The sequence below is a fragment of the Neomonachus schauinslandi genome, chromosome 13, assembly GCF_002201575.2.
Source record: "Neomonachus schauinslandi chromosome 13, ASM220157v2, whole genome shotgun sequence".
Taxonomy (NCBI): Eukaryota; Metazoa; Chordata; class Mammalia; order Carnivora; family Phocidae; genus Neomonachus; species Neomonachus schauinslandi.
Window position 1 is genome coordinate 15957 of NC_058415.1, and position 24475 is coordinate 40431.

At 47.2% G+C, this 24475-nt stretch overlaps 1 pseudogene; it reads right to left on the minus strand.

Moving 5' to 3' along the window:
* Positions 1-22462: 22462 nt before the first annotated feature.
* Positions 22463-23213, minus strand: LOC123326507 (annotated as a pseudogene).
* Between the last annotated feature and the right edge of the window lie 1262 nt (positions 23214-24475).

A 24475-nucleotide genomic window follows, 5' to 3' on the forward strand; every position in this document is an offset into this window, starting at 1 on the left:
CTTTGTCAAATGCTTTTTCTGCATCTGTTGAGAGGATCATGTGGTTCTTGTTCTTTCTTTTATTAATGTATTGTATCACACTGATTGATTTGCGGATGTTGAACCAACCTTGCAGCCCAGGGATAAATCCCACTTGTCATGGTGAATAATCCTTTTAATGTATTGTTGGGTCCTATTGGCTAGTATTTTGGTGAGAATTTTTGCATCCAGGGGCGCCTGGGTGGCTCAGTTGGTTAGGCGACTGCCTTCGGCTCAGGTCATGATCCCGGAGTCCCTGGATCGAGTCCCACATCGGGCTCCCTGCTTGGCGGGGAGTCTGCTTCTCCATCTGACCCTCCCCCCTCTCATGTGCTCTCTCTCATTCTCTCTCACACAAATAAATAAATAAAATCTTTAAAAAAAAAAAAAGAATTTTTGCATCCATGTTCATCAAGGATATTGGTCTGTAATTCTCTTTTTTGTTGGGGTCTTTGTCTGGTTTGGGGATCAAGGTAATGGTGGCCTCATAAAACGAGTTTGGAAGTTTCTGTGCTCTGACTATATCATGCCAGTCCTTTCTGGCCTGCCAGGTCTCTGTGGATAGGTCTGTTGCCAATCTAATGTTTCTACCATTGTAGGTTACATATCTCTTCTCCCGAGCTGCTTTCTGGATTTTCTCTTTGTCTCTGAGACTCATAAGTTTTACTATTAGATGTCGGGGTGTTGACCTATTTTTATTGATTTTGAGAGGGGTTTTCTGTGCCTCCTGGATTTTGATGCCTGTTTCCTTCCCCAAATTAGGAAAGTTCTCTGCTATAATTTGCTCCAATATACCTTCTGCCCCCCTCTCTCTCTCTTCTTCTTCTGGGATCCCAATTATTCTAATGTTGTTTCGTCTTATGGTATCATTTATCTCTTGAATTCTGCCCTCGTGATCCAGTAGTTGTTTATCTCTCTTTTTCTCAGCTTCTTTATTTTCCATCATTTGGTCTTCTATATCACTAATTCTCTCTTCCGCCTCATTTATCCTAGCAGTTAGAGCCTCCATTTTTTTTTTTTTAAGATTTTATTTATTTATTTGACAGAGACACAGTGAGAGAGGGAACACAAGCAGGGGGGGTGGGAGAGGGAGAAGCAGACTTCCTGTTGAGCAGGGAGCCCAAAACGGGGCTTGATCCCAGGACCCTGGGATCATGACCTGAGCCGAAGGCAGACGCTTAACGACTGAGCCACCCAGGCGCCCAGAGCCTCCATTTTTTATTGCACTTCATGAATAGCCTTTTTGATTTCAACTTGGTTAGATTTTAGTTCTCTTATTTCTCCAGAAAGAGTTTCTCTAATAACTTCCATGCTTTTTTCAAGCCCAGCTAGTATCTTTAAAATCATCATTCTGAACTCTAGTTCCGACATCTTACTAATGTCCATATTGATTAGGTCCCTGGCAGTCGGTACTGCCTCTTGTTCTTTTTGTTGAGGTGATTTTTTCCGTCTTGTCATTTTGTCCAGAGGAGAATAGATGAATGAGAGAACAAAATGCTAAAAGGGTAACAACATCCCCAGAAAATATCCACTAAACAAATCAGAAAAGACCTGAAACCAGGGGAAAAGAAAGGGAAAGAAAGAAAAAAGAAAAAAAAAAGAAAAGATAAAAACAAACAAAAACAAAACAAAACAAACAGAATATGATCAAATATGATCAGGCTGATGCATAGATCAGTGCCACACACTAGATTTAGGGCGTATTTTGGTCTGTTAGAAGAAAGTGCCTCCCAAAATTTTAAAGAAAGAAAAACTTATATATGTACAAAAATAAGGGTTAATATGATGAAGGGATGGAATATGGCTGTAAAGATGAAAATTATAAAAGATTTTATAAAAGGAATTGATAAGAAGTTGGTTGAAAAAAGAAAGAAGAGGATTTAAAAAAAAAAAGGGGGAGAGAATGTGTTCAGGCAAGAGACTAGAACAAAGCCATACACTAGAGATTTAGGGTATATTTTGATCTGCTAGAAGAAGCTGTATCCCAAAATTTTAAAGAGAAAACTATATATATATATATATATATATATATATATATATATATATACCAAAAATAAGGGTAACTACTATAAAGGGATAGAATATGACTCTAAAAATGAAAAATAAAAAAGATTTTTTTTAAAAAGGGGGATTGATAAGATGTTGGTTGAAAAAGGGAAAAAGAAAAATTTAAAAAAAGAGTAAAAAAAAATTAACTTTGAAAGACTAAAGAATCATGGTAAAAAAAAAACCATGAATTCTATGTGCAGTATTCCCCTAGCGCTGGAGTTCTGCCGTTATCATTGATAGGTAAACTTGGTCTTGGCTGGCTGTTCTTGCTGATCTTCTGGGGGAGGGACCTGTTGCCGTGGTTCCCAAATGTCTTTGCCGGAGGCGGAATTGCCCCGCCCTTGCCAGGTCCGGGCTAAGTAATCTGCTCGGGTTTGCTCTCGGGAGCTTTTGTTCCCTGCAAGCTTTCCGTACAGCTTTGGAGGCCAAGAGTGAAAATGGTGGCCTCCTAATCTCCACCCCAGAGGAGCCAAGAACTCAGGGCCCCACTCCTCAGTGAGCCCCCAGAGAAAAGCAGTCAGTCACTCCCATCTCCCTGGTCTCTGGCTGCACTCCGTGCTCACCCGGCCTGTGACTGAGCATTTCTATCTCTGGCACCAGGCCCTGTGTGGAGTCTCCAAACCTAGCAGATCCCTGCAGCGCATTCCCGCACCACTCCTCCCGGGGGAGGAAGGGGACTCTCCCTGGATCTGCCACTTATTGGGTCCCTGCTGGAAGAGCAGTGGCCCAACTGTGCTGCTGATCATGGTTTATGGCAACCACGAGCTGTGAGCCCACTCCTCGCCTCCGTCTCTGCAGCCGGCTTCCCCGGTCTGATACCTGGGAGATCTGCCGCACTCAGGCACCCCTGGTCTTCCTGTGACCCCAAGGGTCCTGAGACCACACTGTCCCAGAGAGGGTTCCACCCCCTGCTTAGCCACTGGAGCGCTGTTCCTCAGCAGAGCAGACTTTTAAAAGTTCTGATTTTGTGCTCCGCTGCTCTATCACTTGCCAGAAGCGGCGGATGGAGGCCCCCTCCCCCGCCATCTATCCTCCCCAATATTGCCTCAGATTCACTTCTCCGCAAGTCCTACCTTCCAGAAAGTGGTCGCTTTTCTGTTCAGAGAGTTGTTGCTGTTCTTTTCTTCAATCTCCTGTTGAGTTCGTAGGTGTTCAGAATGGTTTGATCCCTATCCAGCTATATTCCTGGGACCAGAAGAAATCCAGGTCTCCTACTCCTCCGCCATCTTGCTCCTCCCCCCTGCTCTTATTTCAATCAGTGAAGTGAATCAGACCTGCTAGTGGAAGGAGCTATCTGTGTGTTTTTATTTCCTCTTTTAATTAAACAATGGGAAAACAATCTTCTGAAATAGTAAAAGAATTCTTGTGGGTGTTCATGTTTTTCTCTCCCGTGAACCACATTCCGATATTAGAGATTATGTTTTAAAGTAAAACACAGCCTCAGAGCGGTGACAGGATGCGGTGCCCTTTTGAGAGGGGCACATGGAGATGGAGTGTAGGTTCTTTAGGAGCTCAGGGAGTGGCTCATTGTGTTCCCAAAGGAAATCGAGGCCCCTTTTAGCCTTCCCCAAGGGGGCTGCTTACCTGGTGGCCCATCCTGGGCTCTAGAAGCTTGACCCAGTGAGTCACTTGCGACTTGAACTGGGGAATTTATGAAGAAAACAGAATGAATGCTGGAGGGTGCCTGTATCCTTTGTACGCAGACAACTCCATATAGCAAAGGAACCCATCACCTGTGAGGCGTGTCGGGATCCCTGAGGGTGTGGGCTTTGCTTCATGGGCTGAGGTTGTGTAGTCATCCTTATCTGGACCAGAGACATGTTGTCTGGCTATGGAGATCCAGACCCTTATGTGACCATGTCATTTTTATTACTGTTATTTTAGGAAAGCAATATAGACATTGACTTCGAGAGAGAAATATCAATTCAAAAAACACAATATATACATTATATATAATAAAATATAATGATTTATATACATGATATATGATTTATATGTATGTAATGATTTATATAATATATATAATGATTGAACTTGTGGTATCTCTCATTAGCATGGTAATGTAGAGCTGCCCATATGAGAAAGACCAAGGAATTTTTTTTTTTAAGATTTTATTTATTTATTTGAGAGAGAGAGACTGAGAGAGACAGAGCATGAAAGGGGGGAGGGTCGGAGGGAGAAGCAGACTCCATGCCGAGCAGGGAGCCCGATGTGGGACTCGATCCAGGGACTCCAGGATCATGACCTGAGCCGAAGGCAGTCGCTTAACCAACTGAACCACCCAGGCGCCCCGACCAAGGAATTATATTTTGATGGAAGTGTGCTGTGTACACGTAGTGTTTTATTCTGTCATTTGCCTTACTTCTCTGAAGGGAAAATGGAGTGGTGACTGGTCCGACATGGGAGACAAGTGAATTGAAAGAGCAGTGTTGATGCTGACATGGTGCTCAGTGCCCAGTGAGTGAAGGTTTGAAGCCTGGACTTGGAAGCGTTGGTGTTCAGGGAGGATGTTGTCCGAGTTTCCAGCACATCGAGTCACTTGGCTGGTGTGCCTAATCGGGGCAGTTCCTGCCTTCCTTAGGGCAGCTTGGAAGTGGCTTAAAACCCTAGGGCATTTGTGGAGTGGTCTGGATGGGACACCTGTGTGGACAAGTGTAGACACCACTCAGGGAATTCCAGAGCTAACGATGAGCACATTTGTGAGGCTGGAGTTGGCTTCTCTGTGAGAAGCATTGATCTGGAGTGGAAAGAAGTCGCTGGGTCTTATGACTCCCTGTGTGAGCAGGTCTGAGCCTGGCAGGGTAGTCGGATCAGATAGCTGAGAGGTTGTGACGCCGTGGTGGTGGACCGTCGCTCATGATGGGCAGGCCAGCTTGCTCCAGGGACAGGGACTGGGCTCTCCTCCCTGGCCAGCCCTCCTGCTGCAGATGTGATCAGAGAGTTGCTTCCTGTTTGGTTCTCCAGCCCTCGGCTCAGCAGGGTGGTTGGTGGGAAGCGGCCCACACACAGCATTATCGATTCTTGCCCAGTGTGCCCCCTGCTTCCTCAGAGGAGGCACAGCGGATGTCCTCTGCCTGGTGTCTGTGAATTCAGCCGGCAGAAGCACTTCTTCCAGAGCCACACCCCTGAGAAACCCTCTCTCCACGTTCCTGTGCTGTGTGCAAGAGGTCACTTTTCACTTGGAACTGAAATCTCAGCTCCTGCCGTTAGGTTCCGAGGCCACACAAGACACCAGTCTCTATGAAGATCTAGTTCCAAGTGGAACCTGAGGTGTGAGACTGAGGCCGAACCTGGGCGGCCTGCTGACCCAGCTGCAGGCTCCTTCCTGAAAACTGTGCAGCAAAGCCTGGTTTGTGATGACGTCACAGGAGAGAGGGACAGATGCAGCATTCTGCCTGACCATAGGAGGATTCTGGACATCAGTCTCAGGTGGTTGGTGCAAGGAGGAGAGATGTCTGTTTCCCAGGACCTTGGCGACAGGGAGATTTGGATCCTGGGATGGGTCTCTGATCAGCTTTCTCAGATGAAAATCTCAGACAAGGAGAGGAAGTGTGTGTGCTCACCTGTCATCGAGGAGGGTGTCTGGTTTCAGGTTTCATGTGCAGGTGGATTCCTCGTGTGGCTCCTTTTCCTGATGGAGTTCAGGGTGCAGTAGGTGGACCCCCTGGACCTGGGTATCCTGGCTGTGCAAGAGCCCTGGGGCACCTTTTCCCCCGGGCTTTGGACCAGGAAGTCAGAGGGAGTCAGTGGTGAAACCATCAGTGTAGGCCTCTGTTTCTGCCCTGCCGAGATAGACTGGTGACTGTGATAACTGCTGTGGAAATACAGAGCAGGAGACAGGGCTGGGGTGCCAAAGTGAGGTGGGGGTGGTGCTTGCTATTCACATAGGGGCCAGGTGGGACTTCACTAGGAACGTGATACTTGAGTCAAGATCTAAAGGTGAGTGATTGGGTGCCTGGGTGGCTCAGTCGTTAAGCGTCTGCCTTCGGCTCAGGTCATGATCCCAGGGTCCTGGGATCGAGTCCCACATCAGGTTCCCTGCTCGGCGGGAGGCCTGCTTCTCCCTCTCCCACTCCCGCTGCTTGTGTTCCTGCTCTCATTATCTCTGTCTCTGTCACATAAATAAATAAAATCTTAAAAATAAAGAAAAAGAAAGAAAGAAAGAAAGAAAGTGATATCACTTCAAGAGCATTCTAAATGGAAGAGAAAGAATGTGCAAAGGCCCGGGGGCAGGAGCATACCAGGTATGTCCAGGAGCAGCATAAGGGCCTGTGGCCACAGGAGACAGCTTAGGACATGACCTCAGGGAGGTGACAGGGGAGACAGAAAGCCATTGCAGGGCTGTGACCCCATGGGACCCTGTTTCACTGGGCCTTCCTGACTACAGTGTTGAGAACAGATGACAGAGGTTGAGGATGCGCAAGGGAGGTCCATGATGAAGCTTTTCCAGGAACTTAGGCAAGAGATGGGCTCCAGTGTGGACCAGACAGGTGGCCTTGGAAGGAGTGGTGAGTCCTATTTTGGGTATGTTTTGAAAATGGAGCTCACCAAATTTGCTGATGGGTTAGGTCTTGGGCATGAAAGAAAGGAGGAATTGGGGTAACTCCCAGCTGTGGTTGGTTGTCCTGAGCGAGGGGAAGGAGGAGGTTTCTGGGGGTAGGAGGTCATCTGTGTTCCCCATGCTGAGGAAGGTGCCTTTCACGGTGGATCTGCTGATGTTTGTGTCCGGGAGAACATTTAACATCTACTCCCTCAGCAACTTTCACGTACAAGTGTCCCCCAATTTTTAAAAGGTCACGGTAAGACACTTGGCTTTTTTTTTTTTTTTTTAATGTTATGTTAGTCACCATACAGTACATCATTGGTTTTTGATGTGGTGATCCACGATCCATTGTTTTCATATAATACCCAGTGCTCCATGCAGTACGTGCCCTCCTTAATACCCATCACTGGGCTAACCCATCCCCCCACCCCCCTCCCCTCTAAAGCCCTGTTTGTTTCTCAGAGTCCATAGTCTCTCATGGTTCATCTCTCCCTCCGATTTCTCCCCCTTCATTTTTCCCTTCCTTCTCCTAATGTCTCCATGCTATTCCTTATGTTCCACAAATAAGTGAAACCATATGATAATTGGCTATCTCTGCTTGACTTATTTCACTTAGCATAATCTCCTCCAGTCCTATCCATGTTGATGTAAAAGTTGGGTATTCATCCTTTCTGATGGCTGAGTAATATTCCATTGTATATATGGACCACATCTTCTTTATCCATTCATCTGTTGAAGGGCATCTCGGCTCTTTCCACAGTTTGGCTATTGCGGACATTGCTGCTATGAACACTGGGGTGCATGTGGCCCTTCTTTTCACTACCTCTGTGTCTTTGGGGTAAATACCCAGGAGTGCAATTGCTGGGTCATAGGGTAGCTCTATTTTTAAATTTTTGAGGAACCTCCACACTGTTTTCCAAAGTGGCTGTGCCAACTTGCATTCCCACCAACAGTGTGAGAGGGTTCGCCTTTCTCCACAACCTCTCCAACATTTGCTGTTTCTTTCCCTGTCCATTTTGCCATTCTAACTGGTGTAAGGTGGTATCTCAATGTGGTTTTGATTTGGATTTCCCTGATGGCTAATGATGATGAACATTTTTTCATGTGTCTGTTAGCTGTTTGTATGTCTTCTTCAGAGAAGTGTCTGTTCATCTCTTCTGCCCACTTTTTGACTTGATTATTTGTTTTTTGGGTGTTGAGTTTGAGAAGTTCTTTGTAGATCTTGGATACCAGCCCTTTATCTGTAATGTCATTTGCAAATATCTTCTCCCATTCTGTGGGTTGCCTCTTTGTTTTGTTGACTGTTTCCTTTGCTGTGCAGAAGCTTTTTATCTTGATGAAGTCCCAAAAGTTCATTTTTGCTTTTGTTTTACTAGCTTTTGGAGATGTATCTTGAAAGAAGTTGCTGTAGGCGATGTCAAAGAGGTTACTGCCTATGTTCTTCTCTAGGATTTTGATGGATTCCTGTGTCACATTGAGGTCTTTCATCCACTTTGAGTTTATCTTTGTGAATGGTGTTAGAGAACGGTCGAGTTTCATTCTTCTGCATGTGGCTGTCCAGTTTTCCCAGCACCATTTATTGAAGAGACTGTCTTTTTTCCATTGCATGTTTTTTCCTGCTTTGTCAAAGATTATTTGACCATAGAGTTGAGGGTCCATATCTGGGTTCTCTATTCTGTTTCATTGGTCTATATGTCTGTTTTTGTGCCAGTACCATGCTGTCTTGGTGATCACGGCTTTGTAATATAGCTTGAAATCGGGCAACGTGATGCCCCCAGCTTTGCTTTTCTTTTTCAACATTTCCTTGGCTATTTGGGGTCTTTTCTGATTCCATATAAATTTTAGGATTGTTTGTTCCAGCACTTTGAAAAATGTCATTGGAATTTTGATTGGGATGGCACTGAAGGTATAGATTGCTCTGGGTAACATAGACATTTTAACAATGTTTATTCTTCCGATCCATGAGCATGGAATATTTTTCCATCTTTTTGTGTCTTCTTCAATTTCTTTCATGAGTGTTTTGTAGTTCCTAGAGTATAGATCCTTTACCTCTTTGGTTAGGTTTATTCCAAGGTATCTTATCGTTTTTGGTGCTATTGTAAATGGAATCTTTCTCTAATTTCTCTTTCTACAGTTGTATTGTTAGTGTATAAGAAAGCAACTGATTTCTGTGCATTGATTTTGTATCCTGCCACATTACTGAATTGCTGTATGAGTTCTAGTAATTTGGGGGTGGAGTCTTTTGGGTTTTCCACATCAAGTATCATGTCGTCTGTGAAAAGAGAGAGTTTGACTTCTTCTTTGCCAATTTGAATACCTTTTATTTCTTTTTGTTGTCTGACTGCTGTTGCTAGGACTTCTAGTACTATGTTGAACAATAGTGGCGAGAGTGGGCATCCTTGACGTGTTCCTGATCTTAAGGGATAGGCTCTCAGCTTTTCCCCATTGAGGATGATATTCACTGTGGGTTTTTCATAGATGGATTTTATGAACTTGAGGAATGTTCCCTCTATCCCTATACTCTGAAGAGTTTAAATCAGGAAAGGATGTTGTATTTTGTCAAATGCTTTTTCTGCATCAATTGAGAGGACCATATGGTTCTTCTCCCTCCTCTTATTAATGTGTTCTATCACACTGATTGATTTGCAAATGTTGAACCACCCTTGCATCCCGGGGATAAATCCCACTTGGTCGTGGTGGATGATCCTTTTAATGTATTGTTGGATCCTATTAGCTAGGATTTTGTTGAGGATTTTGGAATCCATATTCATCAGGGATATCGGTCTGAAATTCTCCTTTTTGATGGGGTCTTTGCCTCGTTTGGGGATTAAGGTAATGCTGGCCTCATAGAATGAGTTTGGAAGTTTGGAAGCATCTCGAGAATGAGTACACTGCATGCCCATCCAGGCGAACCCCCACTTTCATTGGCACCTTGGCCGCGATCCATGAGCTTGCCAATCACACTCATGAATGCCCTTAAGCCAAACCACCTGAACCTTGCCACAGCGCCGGCAGTATAGGACTTCATGTCCCGGGCTCTGAGCATCACCCTAGGGAGTCTTCTGAGGGGTCTGTCCCCAGAGCCCTGGCTCCAAACCCCAGGGATTTGGGACACCTGAGCAATACCAGAGGACTCAGCCTGCCACTCAAAAGCAAAACACGCCATTTGGAACTCTGGTAGGCATTCACACCAGGAGAACTGTGCGTGTCCATCCCAAGGAAGCCCCAAGTTCAATGTACCCTGGCCGCAATCCCTGAGCCTGACACTCCGCCTGACCCACGGCCTCAACCAAGAGCCCGGGAAGCTCATCAGAGCACTGGGAGGTAAGGCCTGTCATGCCCCTAAGCCCTAACCCTAACCCCAAGTTGGCTTCTGAGTGGTCTGTCCCCAGAGCCTGGCTCCATAGCCCCAAGGATTCGGGAGCCCTGAGCAATATCAAGGGACTCAGGCTGCCAACCAAAAGGAAACCCCGCCATTTGGAAGTCCAGAAGGCATTCAGAGCAGGAGAACTGTGAATGTCCATCCCAGTGAACACACACTTTCTGTGCCCTCTGGTGGCAAACCCTGAGCCTGACACTCAAGCTGACCCACCCCCTCAAGACAAACCACCGGTAAGCTGGCCGCAGTGCGGGCACATAGGGTCTGCCATGCCCCTAGGCCCTGACCCTAAGCCTTGCTTGGCTTCTGAGGGCTCTCTTCGGAGAGGCCTGGCTCTAAAGCCACAGGGATTGGGGGTCATGAGCTATACCAGAGGATCAGCCTGCCCCCCAAAAGGAAACTGCGCCATTTGGATTTCCGGAAAGCTTTCAGAGTACGAGAACTCTGTGTGCCCATCCCTGCGAAATCCCACTTTCAACGGACCCTGCCTGCACACCCTGATCCTGACACTCACCCTGACCCACGCCCTCAACTCAGACCGCCCTGAGGCTTGCCACAGCTTGGTAACGTCAGAGCTGAAATGACCCTAGCCTGTAAGCTTATCCCTAGGTTGGCTTCTGAGGTTCTGTCCCCAGAAGCCTGGATGCAAAACTCCGGGGAATTGGTACACCTGTACAAGACCAGAGGACTCAGCCTGCCACTAAAAAGGAAAATGCGCCATTTGGAACTCGGGAAAGCATTCAGAGCAGGAGAAATGTGCACGTCCATCCCAGCAAAACCGCACATTCAGCCGCCTCCTGGTGGCAAACCCTGAGCCTAACAGTCATCCTGACCCACGGGCTCCACTCAGACCTCAGGGAAGCTCACACAGCATGGGCAGATCCGTGCCGAAATGACCCTAGGCCCTCACCCTAACCCTAGGTTGACTTCTGAGGGGTCTGTCCCCAGAAGCCTCGCTCCCAAGCCTCCGTGGTGGGGACAACTGAGCAAGACCAGAAGACTCAGCCTGTCACCCAGAAGGAAAACATACCATTTGGAACTCGGGAAAGCATTCAGAGCATGAGTACACTGCATGCCCATCCCAGCGAACCCCCACATTAAACGGCTCCCTGTCTGCATACCCTGAGTCTGACTCGCACCCTGATCCATGTGCTCAACTCACACCCCCAGGAAGCTGGCCACAGCGCCAGCAGATCTGGCCTGCCCTGCCCCTAGGCCCTAACCCTAACCCTAGGTTGGCTCCTGAGTGCTTTCTTCCCAGAGGCCTTGCTCCAGAGCGAGTCCCCAGGGACTGGGGACACCTGAGCAATACCAGAGGACTCAGCCTGCCACCCAGAAAGAAACCCCACCATTTGGAACTCCGGAAAGGATTCAGAGCAGAACTCTGCATGCCCATCCCAGCAAACCCACACTGTCAGTGGTCCCCTGGCCGAAAAGAAGAGGCTGACACTCATGCTGACCCACGCCCTCAACTCACACCCCCGGGAAGCTCGACACAGCGCTGGCAGATCAGGCCTCCCATGCCCCTATGCCCCAACCCTCACCCTGGTTTGTCTTTTGAGGGCTCTTTCCCCAGAGGCCTGGCTCTAAAGACCCAGGATTCGGGGACACCTGTGCGATACCAGGGGACTCAGCCTGCCACCCAGACAGAAAAGGCACCATTTGGAACTCTGCAAAGCATTCAGAGCAGGAGAAATGTGCATGCCCATCCAAGCGAAACCCCACATTGAGCGGCCCCCTGGTGGCAAACCCTGAGCCTGATACTCATCCCAACTCATGCCCTCCACTCAGACCCCAGGGAAGCTCGCACAGCATGGGCAGGTCCGGGTCAAAATGACCCTAGGCCCTACCCCTAACCATAGGTTGACTTCTGCAGGGTCTGTCCCCAGAAGCCTGGCTCCAAAGCCACCAAGGTGGGGACACCTGAGCAAGATCAGAAGACTCATCCTGTCACCCAGGAGGAAAACACGCCATTTGGAACTCGGGAAAGCATTCAGAACATGAGTACACTGCATGTCCATCCAAGCAAACTCCCACATTCATCGGCCTCTTGGCCGCAAATCATGAACTTGCCACTCACCCTGATGAACGCCCTTAAGTCAAACCACCCATAACTCTGCCACAGCGCAGGCAGTTCGGGCGTGCCATGTCCCCAGGCCCTAACTGTAACCCTTGGGAGGCTTCTGGGGGGGGGTCTGTCCCCAGAGGCCTGGCTCCAAAGCCCCAGGGATTTGGGACACCTGACCAATACCAGAGGACTCAGCCTGCCACTAATTAGGAAAATACGCCATTTGGAACTACAGAAAGCATTCAGCAGACTCCCCACTGAGTAGGGAGCCCAGGGCAGGTCTCGATCCCAGGACCCCGGGATCATGACCTGAGCCAAAGGCAGACGCTTAACTGACTGAGCCACCCAGGCGCCCCAACTTGTTGCATTTCTGTGTACTGATTACAAGCCTTCACAAAGAGAAAATAAGAAAGCAATGCCATTTACAATAGCATCAAGGAAAAAAATCTAGGAATAAAAGTAACCACGAATGAGAAAGACCTGGTACATTGAACACATGGTGGAAAAGGAAGGAATAACACGTGTATGTTGAGGGGGGATGTATGAGTCAAAGAAACGGAGGATGACACAAATAAATGGAAGCATATGCCATGCTCATTAACCGAAGAGTTAATAGTGTTAACATGTCTATTGCAACCAAAGCAATCTACAGATGTGATGAAATCCCTCTCTGAATTCTAATGGCATTATTCAAAGAAATAGAAGTCAGTCCTAAAATTCGTATGGAATCACAAAAGACACCAAATACCCAGAGCAATCGGGAGAGAGAAGAAGAGAGCAGGAGTCACCACACTCCCGGATTTCAAGCTAGATTACAAAGCTGTAGTCATCCAAACAGTATGGTACTGGCCTAGAAACAGACACACAGGTCAATGGAACAGAATAGAAAGCTCAGAAAATGATAATCATAGCACTTTTGGCAAAGTTTATTCATTAGAGTCAGTACATTAAAGGTATATTTAAACTTTGCTCTGATATAATTATTATTAACTCCGAATGGGAATTAATATTTATGTCCTGTTTCAACAGCTGATTCCAATAAATGCATTTCTTTAAACTTGTTTTATATGAATATATATTATTAAATAAGGATGATTTAGAATCCACATTTTTAAGAAATATTAAAATCACTTTAATAACCCTATCATGTTAAAGGAAATAGAGATACCAATCATCACATCTGATAGGATTACAAAAGACAGACACAATCCCTGATCTGATGGAAGAATACAACATTTATTGAGTAGTTCTGCCCAAATGTTAAACCTGTTGAAAGCTGTAGATCCAGCTACTCATTTACAAAAACACAGATGTCAGAGAAATGTCCTAACAAATAGTATGAACATGTAATCAGTAAAGTCCACACTGCATATATTCCAAAAGGAAAAATATTTTCCCAAAAAATAAACTGTAACACAAAAAAAATGGAGGAGGAGGAGGAGGAAGCTGAGAAACTAACCCACACATATATGGTCTTAACTTATGACACAGGAGCAGAATATATACAATGGGAAAAAGACTGTCTCTTCAATGAACAGTACTGGGAAAACTGGACACTAAATGCAGAAGAATGCAACTGGATCACTTTCTTACAGCACACACAAAAATTTTAAATGGATGAATGACATGAATATAAGACCTGAATCCATAAACCACTGAGAAGGAAACACAGGTAGTAAGTTACTCAACATGGGTTTGGGGAAAGAGTCTTTTAGATCAGACACCAAAAGCAAAGGCAACAAATGCAAAAATAAACAAGTGGACGACATCAAACTGAAATCTTCTGCATGGCAAAAGAAACCATCAAAACTTAAAAGGCAACCTACCCAATGAGAAAAAAAAAATCTGCAAATCATATGTGTAAAAAGAGGCTAATATCCAAAATACAGAAAACACTCCTACAAATCAAAACAAACAAAAAAACCTGTATAAAAGAATGGGGAGAATATATGAATACTTTTCAAAGATGGCACACGGTGGCCAACAGACACAGAAAATGTTCAACATCACTAATCGTCGTCAGAGAAACCTGAGTCAAACCCACAATCCGCTATCATCTCACAACTGTTGGAACGGCAATTGTCCCAGAGACAGACACCAGGTGTGGTCAAGGGTGTGTAGACAAGGGGACCCTGTGCACTGTTGGTGGGAATGTAAATTCGTGCAGCCACTGTGACAAACAGTATGGAAGTTCCTGGAAAAAATGAATACCACTACCACATGACCCAGGAATTGCTCTAATGGGTGGATTTATTTGGAGAACACAAAAACACTACCTCAAAAAGATAGATGCACTCCCATGTTCACTGCAGCATTATTCACAGTAACCAGACATAGAAACAGAGACCTTGGGGGCTTATGCTAAGTAACTCAGACACAGAAAGACAAATACCAGATGCTCATGGACATTCCACGTGGAAAAAAAAAAATACCGAACGCATAGATACTGAGAACAGATTGGTGGTTGCCAGATTCGGGGATGGAGGGAGACAGGGGAAGGTGGTCAAAGACACAATGTTTGAGTGATAAAATGCGTAAGTCATGAAACGTTCTGTGCAGCATGGAGACTAAGCTCACCCTGCAGGATGGGGTACAGGTTCCCCCGCTATTTGAAAGTACAGTGTTCCTAGGAAACCTTTCACAGCAGAAATGGTGTAAACCAAGGGAGGAATTACCATTATTTACACAGAAAAAATAGTGAGCGTGCTCACACTCCAAAAATGACTTCTCTTTGGCTTTTCCTAGGCCTCAGGACACAACTTCCTAAGGGATGCCCAAAATAAATGGAGATAAAGCACAGCATATGCTCACAGACACAATTCAAAGTGCTGGGGGCTGGACGCAGAGAGCGGTTCCCAGGAAGCTGGTTGGGGTGCACGCCGCCTCTGTAGTGGGTCCCCGCAAAACAGATGCTGAACGCGATGCTCACTTTTCGAATTTTTACATAAGAGGGAAATCCTCTTCAGGTTTCTTCCTGTTACTGAAGCCGGGTAATGACGTAGATCTTTCAAAAAAAGCCAAGTGTCTTACCTTCAACTTTTAAAAAGTGGGGGATACGCGTACTTGAAAGTTGCTGAGAGAGTAGATGTTAAATATTCTCCCAGACACACGCATCAGCAGATCCACCATGAAAGGCACCTTCCTCAGCATGGGGAACATGGACTACCTCTTACCCCCAGAAACCTCCTCCTTCCCCTTCCTCAGGACACCCAAGTAGAGCTGGGAGTTACCCCAATTCCTCCTTTCTCCCATTCCCAATATCTAACCCATTGGCAAATTCTGTGAGCTCCATCTTCAATACGTACCCAGAATAGGACTGACCACTCCTTCCAAGGCCACTTGTCTGGTCCACACCAGAGCCCTTCTCTTGCCTGAGTTCCTGGAAAAGCTTCACCGTGGACCCCCCTTGACCATCCTCAACCCTCTGTCATCTATTCTCAACATTGTAGCCAGGATGGCTCAGTGAAACAGGGTCCCATGTGGTCACAGCCCTGCCATGGCTTTCTGTCTCCCTCTGTCACCTCCCTGAGGTCTGTCCTAAGCTGTCTCCTGTGACCACAGGGCCTTCTTGCTGCTCCTGGGCATACCTGGTATGCTCCTGCCCCAGGGTCTTTGCACATACTTTCCCTTCCGTTTATAGTGTGCTTGACTTGGTATCACTCACCTTCTTTAGATCTTGACTCAAGGATCACCTTCCTAGTGAAGTCCCACCTGGCCCTTATGTGAATAGCAAGCACCACCCCCACCTCACTTTCAGTACCCCAGCCCTCTCTCCTGCTCTGTATTTCCATAGCAGCTATCAGAGTCATCAGTCCATCTCGGCAGGGCAGAAACAGAGGCCTACACTGATGGTTTCACCACTGACTGACTCCGATTTCCTGGTCCAAAGCCCCGGGGAAAAGGTGCCCCAGGGCTCTTGCACAGCCAGGATACCCAGGTCCAGGGGGTCCACCTACTGCACCCTGAACTCCATCAGGAAAAGGAGCCACACGAGGAATCCACCTGCACATGAAACCTGAAACCAGACACCCTCCTCGATGACAGGTGAGCACACACACTTCCTCTCCTTGTCTGAGATTTTCATCTGAGAAAGCTGATCAGAGACCCATCCCAGGATCCAAATCTCCCTGTCGCCAAGGTCCTGGGAAACAGACATCTCTCCTCCTTGCACCAACCACCTGAGACTGATGTCCAGAATCCTCCTATGGTCAGGCAGAATGCTGCATCTGTCCCTCTCTCCTGTGACGTCATCACAAACCAGGCTTTGCTGCACAGTTTTCAGGAAGGAGCCTGCAGCTGGGTCAGCAGGCCGCCCAGGTTCGGCCTCAGTCTCACACCTCAGGTTCCACTTGGAACTAGATCTTCATAGAGACTGGTGTCTTGTGTGGCCTCGGAACCTAACGGCAGGAGCTGAGATTTCAGTTCCAAGTGAAAAGTGACCTCTTGCACACAGCACAGGAACGTGGAGAGAGGGTTTCTCAGGGGTGTGGCTCTGGAAGAAGTGCTTCTGCCGGCTGAATTCACAGACACCAGGCAGAGGACATCCGCTGTGCCTCCTCTGAGGAAGCAGGGGGCACACTGGGCAAGAATCGATAATGCTGTGTGTGGGCCGCTTCCCACCAACCACCCTGCTGAGCCGAGGGCTGGAGAACCAAACAGGAAGCAACTCTCTGATCACATCTGCAGCAGGAGGGCTGGCCAGGGAGGAGAGCCCAGTCCCTGTCCCTGGAGCAAGCTGGCCTGCCCATCATGAGCGACGGTCCACCACCACGGCGTCACAACCTCTCAGCTATCTGATCCGACTACCCTGCCAGGCTCAGACCTGCTCACACAGGGAGTCATAAGACCCAGCGACTTCTTTCCACTCCAGATCAATGCTTCTCACAGAGATGCCAACTCCAGCCTCACAAATGTGCTTATCGTTAGCTCTGGAATTCCCTGGGTGGTGTCTACATTGGCCCACACAGGTGTCCCATCCAGACCACTCCACAAATGCCCTAGGGTTTTAAGCCACTTCCAAGCTGCCCTAAGGAAGGCAGGAACTGCCCCGATTAGGCACACCAGCCAAGTGACTCGATGTGCTGGAAACTCGGACAACATCCTCCCTGAACACCAACGCTTCCAAGTCCAGGCTTCAAACCTTCACTCACTGGGCACTGAGCACCATGTCAGCATCAACACTGCTCTTTCAATTCACTTGTCTCCCATTCCTTAAAATCAGAAACCAAGCTCCAGTCACCGCTCCATTTTCCCTTCAGAGAAATAAGGCAAATGATAGAATAAAACACTATGTGTGCACAGCACACTTCTATCAAATGTAATTCCTTGGTCTTTCTCCTAAGTGCAGTCCTACGTTACCCATACTAATGAGAGAGGCCACAAGTTCAATCATTATATATATATATTTGACCTTGTGTTTTTCCTTTTGATATTTGTATCTGGAAGTCAAGGTCTATATTGCTTTCTTAAAATAATAATATTAATAATGACATGGTCATATAAGGGTCTGGATCTCCATAGCCACACACCGTGGCTCTGGTCCAGATAATGATGAAGACACAACCTCAGCCCAGGAAGCGAAGCCCACACCCTCAGGGATTCCGACACGCCTCACAGGTGATGGGTTCCTTTGCTGCATGCAGTTGTCCAAGTACAAAGGATGCAGGCACCCTCCAGGATTCCTTCTGTTTTCTTCATAAATTCCCCAGCTCAAGTCGCAAGGGACTCATGAGGTCAAGCTTCCAGAGCCCACGATGGGCCGCCAGGTAAGCAGCCCCCTCAGGAAAGGCCAACCGGGGGCTTGATTTCCTTTGGGAGCACGATGAGCCACTCCCCGAGCTCCTAAAGAACCTACACTCCATCTCCATTTCTCCCCCTCAGAAAGGCCACCGCACCCTGTCACAGCTCTGAGGCTGTGTTTACTTTAAAACATACTTTCTAATATTGGAATGTGGTTCACATAAGAGAAAAACATGAACACCCACAAAGGATTCTTTTACTATTTCAGAAGATTGTTTTCCCATTGTTTAATTAAAACAGGAAATGAAAACACACAGATAGCCCCTTCCACTAGCAGGTATGATTCACTTTGGTGATTGAAAGAAGAGCAGGAAATAAAAGAGTAACAGATGTTCTGATGACCCGTCATTTCCATCATCTAAGTTTTTAAACTTCACACACATGCAAAGAAAGAAGCACAAACAAACATCTCAGCCTGGCTACTCTGAGGAGTCTGAACTGGACTGACAGGGACAGACGATGAGGTTGTGTGTGTTGGGTGAGGCTGGTGGCACAGAAGAAGGTGCTCGGCCAGCTCTCCACCTGTGCCTCACCTGTCCTCAGCCAGGAACCTGCTCACGGCCCTCACGTGTCACAACTCTCACACGGGAGACCCACAGCCAACCCTGGAGCCCGCCCTGCCCACACCCTCCTGCAGAATGCACTCAGCTCTCCTGCGGGACCCCTGTCAGCTTCACCCAGACCTGGAACTCCCCCATCTGCTGCAGAGCTCCACGATTCCCCCTCTTCTTCCAAAATGACACTGCCCCAAGGCTCTCATTAGAAAGGTGGAAGGCTACCTAATGAATGGTTCACACCTACTTTCTCCTTCTGTCTTATTTCTCTCCACTTACCTTCCCACCTGTGCAAACTGTAAGTAACATATCAATGGAACATGAACATGCTCTGAGATCTAAATCTTTCATCGCAGCCTTCCGAGGACTAGTGTATCCTAAAACAGGGTGTTTTAAAACTATCATCTACAGAATAGTACAGCCAAAATCACTACATTTTTACCTCACTCTTCATGAAGCGGAACATTGTCTTTCTCTTTTCTTCTTTTAAATTCCAGTTAGTTAACATGCAGTGTAATATTCACTTCAGGCGTAGGATCTAGTGAATCCTCACCTGTATATAACACCTGGTGTTCATCCCAACAAATGCCCTCCCTAATACCCATCACCCATATAACCCTTCTCCCCACGCATCTGCCCTCCAGCAACCCTCAGTTTGTTCTCTAAGGTTGAGTCTGTTTCCTCGTTTGCCTCTCCCCCACCCCATGTTCATCTGTTTTCTTTCTGAAATTTGATATGAGTGAAATCATAGAGTATTTGTCTTTCTCTGACTTACTGATTTTGCTTAGCTTACTATACCCTAGATCCACCCACATCCTTGCAAATGGTAAGATTTAATTCTTTTTGAAGCTGGGTCATATTTCATCATATATATATATGTACCCCACATCTTCTTTATCCATTCATCAGTGCATGGACTTTGGGATTCTCTCCATAGTTTGGCTATTGTTGATAATGCTGCTATCAACATCACGATACGGTACCCCTTCAAATCTGCATTTTTGTATCCTTTGGGTAAATACCTAATAGTGCAATTGCTAGATCATATGGTTGCTCAATTTTTAACTTTTTGAGGAACCTCCACACTGTTTTCCAGAGTGGCTGCACCAGCCTGCATTCCCACCAACAGGATGGGAGGGTTCCCCTTTAAGCAGAACATTATCTGCCAGCAATTTCATAAGGAGGCAACAGAAACTCTGTGGGATGACCTGACTGACCCAGTGTCAGGCAAGCAGTTCCAAAATTCACCCCAGGGCTCCTGACGCCAAGCCCCTTGAAGCCACCAGCATGCCTCTATCCAAAAGAATTCCCAAAGACTCTCCTTCTGACTCCACCACCAAAGAAACTACAGAGAAAATATGGCACCTCAAAATATCTAGATGATACATTTAGTAAAACTTGAAAGTCAAGCTCAACTTTAAAATGGTAAAGGTTACTTTGAATAATTTTGAATTTTCCCTCTATCCTAATTGTAACTCTTTTGATGGAAAGACTAATCAATTATGAACATCACCTTTGATAAATGACAAGACATCATCCAAGTCTGTATCCGATGACAAAAAGCCACCTAACTCCATATATTAGACACTAAACCAATATCCTAGGCCCAGCTGAATAAACACTGTTAGATTAAGGAACAAATTAAATGTTAAAGAGGCACAAAGAGTAAATTTCACCTTCCCTTTCTAATAAGTTATTTCTAGGAAACAGATATTCAGAATACATTTTCTAAGCAATAAATGAACAGATAAAATGTTATACCCTGCAATGCTCTACCTGCAGGGAAATTAAGTAACTCTTGCACCAAATCCAGAAGGCTGACAGCTACTTAAGTTTTACTCTGTGGTTCAACTACAGAAAAGAGAAAAGCTCAGGAGGTTTGGGGTTAATGAGAAGTTTTACCTCTAGCAAAAGTGAGTCCCTGACATGAAGATGACATTGTGCCAATTGTACCTGCTGCTTTCTCTGAACGCTGTCGTCCTGTGACAAGCTGCATCACTGACTCACACGCTGATGTTCAAAATTTCGGGTCTCCTGGAGCCAGAGCAGAGAAATGCTGTCAGCTGGGGATAAGTAGGACTTCCCACCTATAGCCTGCACACCTGCTTCGGTTTCTGGGAGAAAGGGAAACACGTACTTGTTTCTTAAGTAGTAATTATCTTCATTTTAAAGTAGACCAATGACTTTGTCTTTTTTGGAAAAGCAAAATTATTCTTCCAAATGAACGCCTCAACTCACCTGTTCCTCATGCAACTTGAGTGGGGTCTGGTTTACTCCAGCCTCCAGGCCCCCACCTGGAGGACCCTCCTGCACAATCCTGACAGCCCATTACCACTATCCCTGGGGGGACACAGGGCACAATGCTGAAGTTGGGGGATGGCTCTGGGGCTTGTTACCGCCACACCTGTGCCTGGGGGAGCAGGAACCTGGAGGACCCTCCCAGACGATCCTGACGGACCATTACCACCATCCCCCTACGGACACGGGGCACAATGCTGAAGTTGGAGGACGGCTCTGGGGCTTGTTACCGCCACACCTGTACCTGGGGGAACAGGGGACACCCTGCTGAACTTGGGGAGCCGCTCAAGGTCCATTACCTGCACTGTCTGTGCCAGGGGACGGGGGCACCGCACTGAAGTTGGGGACTGTGTGCAGTCCTTACGTGCACTCTTCCCGGGGAACACGGGAAACCCTGAAATGTCTGCAACCCATCCCACAAAAGCTCGGGTGAGCGGGCGCCCTGGAGTTCACGGGTCTAGGGGTACAGCCAGTTGACCAACATCGGCAGAAGAGACTTTCAAGGGAAAAAGAAAACTCATCTGAGTCGCCACGCCCTTCGAGGACCCCGCCTCCCACCCAGGGTGCACCCTATCCCCAGGACCCCCACACCGGCCCACAGAGTGTACTCACCCAGCCGGGAACTTCACAGGTCCACTCTCTCAGAGCGCCTCTTCACCTGCCCCATCTCTGCATTCCGGGGCAGCTCCGGGTTGTCCCACAGAGAGGTAGCTCCACCCCCATGCGGTGATTGGTCGGGGAGGGTGGTGCCCCGAGCCCATTGGATGCTGCGCCTGCCTGTACTGGGCGACCCGTCCTTACATCCGCGCTTCCCGGCGATTGCAGGTGGTCCAGGAGGCCCCTCCTCACGCCAACACCTGGCTTGGCGGCGCAGGCGTGGGCGGGGGCTATGGGCGGGGTCCGCCCCCCCCCACACACCCGGCCCATTCCGCGGCCGCCTCTGGCTGCAGACCACCCCCAGAGCCCTGCCCCTTCCCTTCCTGCACCAACCCCTGCCTGCAGAGCTGTTCCCGGCTCCCGGCAAGGGCAGCTGCGCTCGGACCTTCCGAAGCTTTGGGCTTTAGGAAATGCAATGGTTTCACGCATTTCCAAGGCAGTTTTAAACCCAAAAACTAATGCTCTAAACGGGAAGAGCTTCGCCTTCTGGTCTCACCCATGGACTGGATAGTGCTTCTTGGACCTTCAAGGCATCCTTCTAGGATGAGCCCGTTTGTGCTGGAATATATATATACATACGCTTCGTTCTGCAGGGAAGCTCCAGGATGAAGAACAGCCGCCCTTCTGTGCTGTTGGAGTTGTGAACCAGGAACATTTATTTTTCACTTAAAAAGAAAACACATTGTTATTGTCGACACTGAATGAGCGGAACTTTTTAAATAGTTTAGAGAGAAAGGAAGAGAGTTTTATTCAAACCCAAGTCAGGACGGCGGCCTGGGAGACACAATCTTCACGAAGAAGGGAGTTCCCCGGGGAGGAACATTTGGGTCAGGTTTATATATTTGTTCTGTTTTGTTTTACATACAGAGTTATACATCATCGTGAGGAAGAACATTCCAGAAAGTTACAGACTTCTTATGTTTTCAATGTGTGCAAGTTGGTATGACTTTAACCTTTTGGGAGCCAAAGAGGTTCTTTCGTTTTTCTTATCTTTATGTTTGCAATGGCTTTTCTTAAGTTATCTTTTTGTTCTTGAAGCAGATGTACAATATGTGCTTGGGCCAGAAATAGAGCCTGTGTTTTGAGGTTTTGCCCAGTCATTTTGAGCTTGGTAAAATGTAGATGGACGTGCCATAGAACAGGGAGACCACTGTGATGTGGGACCCACATGTCCCAAACCTTTCCTCTGCCCTGCAGCTGACCTTCTTCTTAAGACAATCTGACTGTTGGAGAATGTCATTAATGCCACAGGTGTGAGGAGAATGATTACAGTGACAAAGAAGATCTCTGACTCATCAACAGTGGTGCCAACACAGGCAAGCCTGAGCAGCCAGGGGACCTTACAAAAAAAGTGATCTAGTTTATTTCTCCCACAAAGTGGTACAAGGAAGATGAGCACTGTCTGCAATGAGGAGTTGGCAAAACCAAGGAACCAGGATGCAGAAGCCAGCAAGGCACAGAGATGGGGGTGCATCATCACTGTGCAGTGCAGGGGCCTGGACCCCTAAGAGAATGCATTCTGTGCCTCTCAACCTTAGGGAGAGGAACAGCTGAACTACACACCCACCAAAGGAGATAGACTTGTTGACTCCACTGAGCTGAACCAGGAGCTGTGGGACAGTGCTGGTCGTGTAACACAAGCCCAGAAAGCTTAGATTGGAGAGGAAAAAGTACATGGAGTCTGAAGACGTGGGTCCAGTTGGGAAAATGCAATGACAGTGGTGTTTCCCAGCAGAGTAAACATATAGAAGATCAGAAGAACCACAAAGAGGACTAGCTCCAGTTGAGGCCGCTCAGAGAAACCCAGCAGGATAAACCCAGTGAAAGAGTGCCATTTTTCTGTTCCATCCTCTGTTAGCACATGTTTCCTGTCAAGACCAAGCATTTAGCTCCTTTCTCCTTTTTGCCACCATCCTGGTGTGTGTGGTTGACTGTTCCTCGCCATGTCTTCTCACAAGACTATCAGCATCAAGTGATTCCTGACCAAGAAACAAAAGCAGAATTGTCCCATTCCCCAGTGGATTTGGATGAAAACTGGTAATAAAATCAGGCACAACTCCAAGAGGAGGCACTGGAGAACCAGGCTTAGTCTATAAGGCATCGCACATCATGAGATGACACACATAATTGGCACACATATTTAAGCTGCATGAAGATCATGTGTTCCTATCTTATCACTCTGTAAACATCCCTCCTACCTGGCCAATAGACATGTTTTATCAGGGAAATGATTTTTGTCTGTTACTGTGCCTCTACACCAGTAGGTGGGTTCAGTAATAAATGTGAGAACTTTTGGCCAAACAGCTGCTGTGTTCTGATTTGTGAAGTACTGAATTCCCCCTCATATCAGAGCTCACATATCACTGTCTCATAGAACTTTCTGCAGTGATAGAAATGTCCCTTGACAACCAAGTACTTAAAGTGTAGTTGGGGGTGCCTGGGTGGCTCAGTCGGTTAAGTGTTTGACTTCAGCTCAGGTCATGATCTCGGGGTCCTGGGACCAGGCTCCTTGCTCAGCGGTTGTCTGCTTGTCCCTGTCCCTCTGCCCCTCCCCCCGGCTCATGCTCTCTGTCTCTCTCAAACAAAATCTTGAAAAAAAAAACAACGAACATTTTGGGGCGCCTGGGTGGCTCAGTCGTTAAGCGTCTGCCCTCGGCTCAGGTCATGATCCCAGAGTCCTGGGATCAAGCCCCACATCGGGCTCCCTGCTCAGCGGGAAGCCTGCTTCTCCCTCTCCCACTCCCCCCATTTGTGTTCCCTCTCTCACTGTGTCTCTCTCTGTCAAATAAATAAATAAAATCTTTAAAAAAAAACAACAAGCATTTAGCAATTTATTTTCTAAAGATTTATTGATTTATTTTAGAGAGAGAGAGAGCACACAAACGGGATGAGGCAGAAGCAGAGGGAGAGAATCTCAAGCAAGCTCTGACTCCCTGCTGAGCACCGAGCCCAACATGGGGCTCAATCTCACCACCCAGAGATCACAACCTGAGCCGAGATGAAGAGATGGACGCTTCACCGACTAAGCCAAGCAAGAGTCCCAAGCATTTAGCAATTTTTAAAAGAAATCTTAAAAAAAAAAAAAAAAAATGGGGCGGGTGGATTTATCG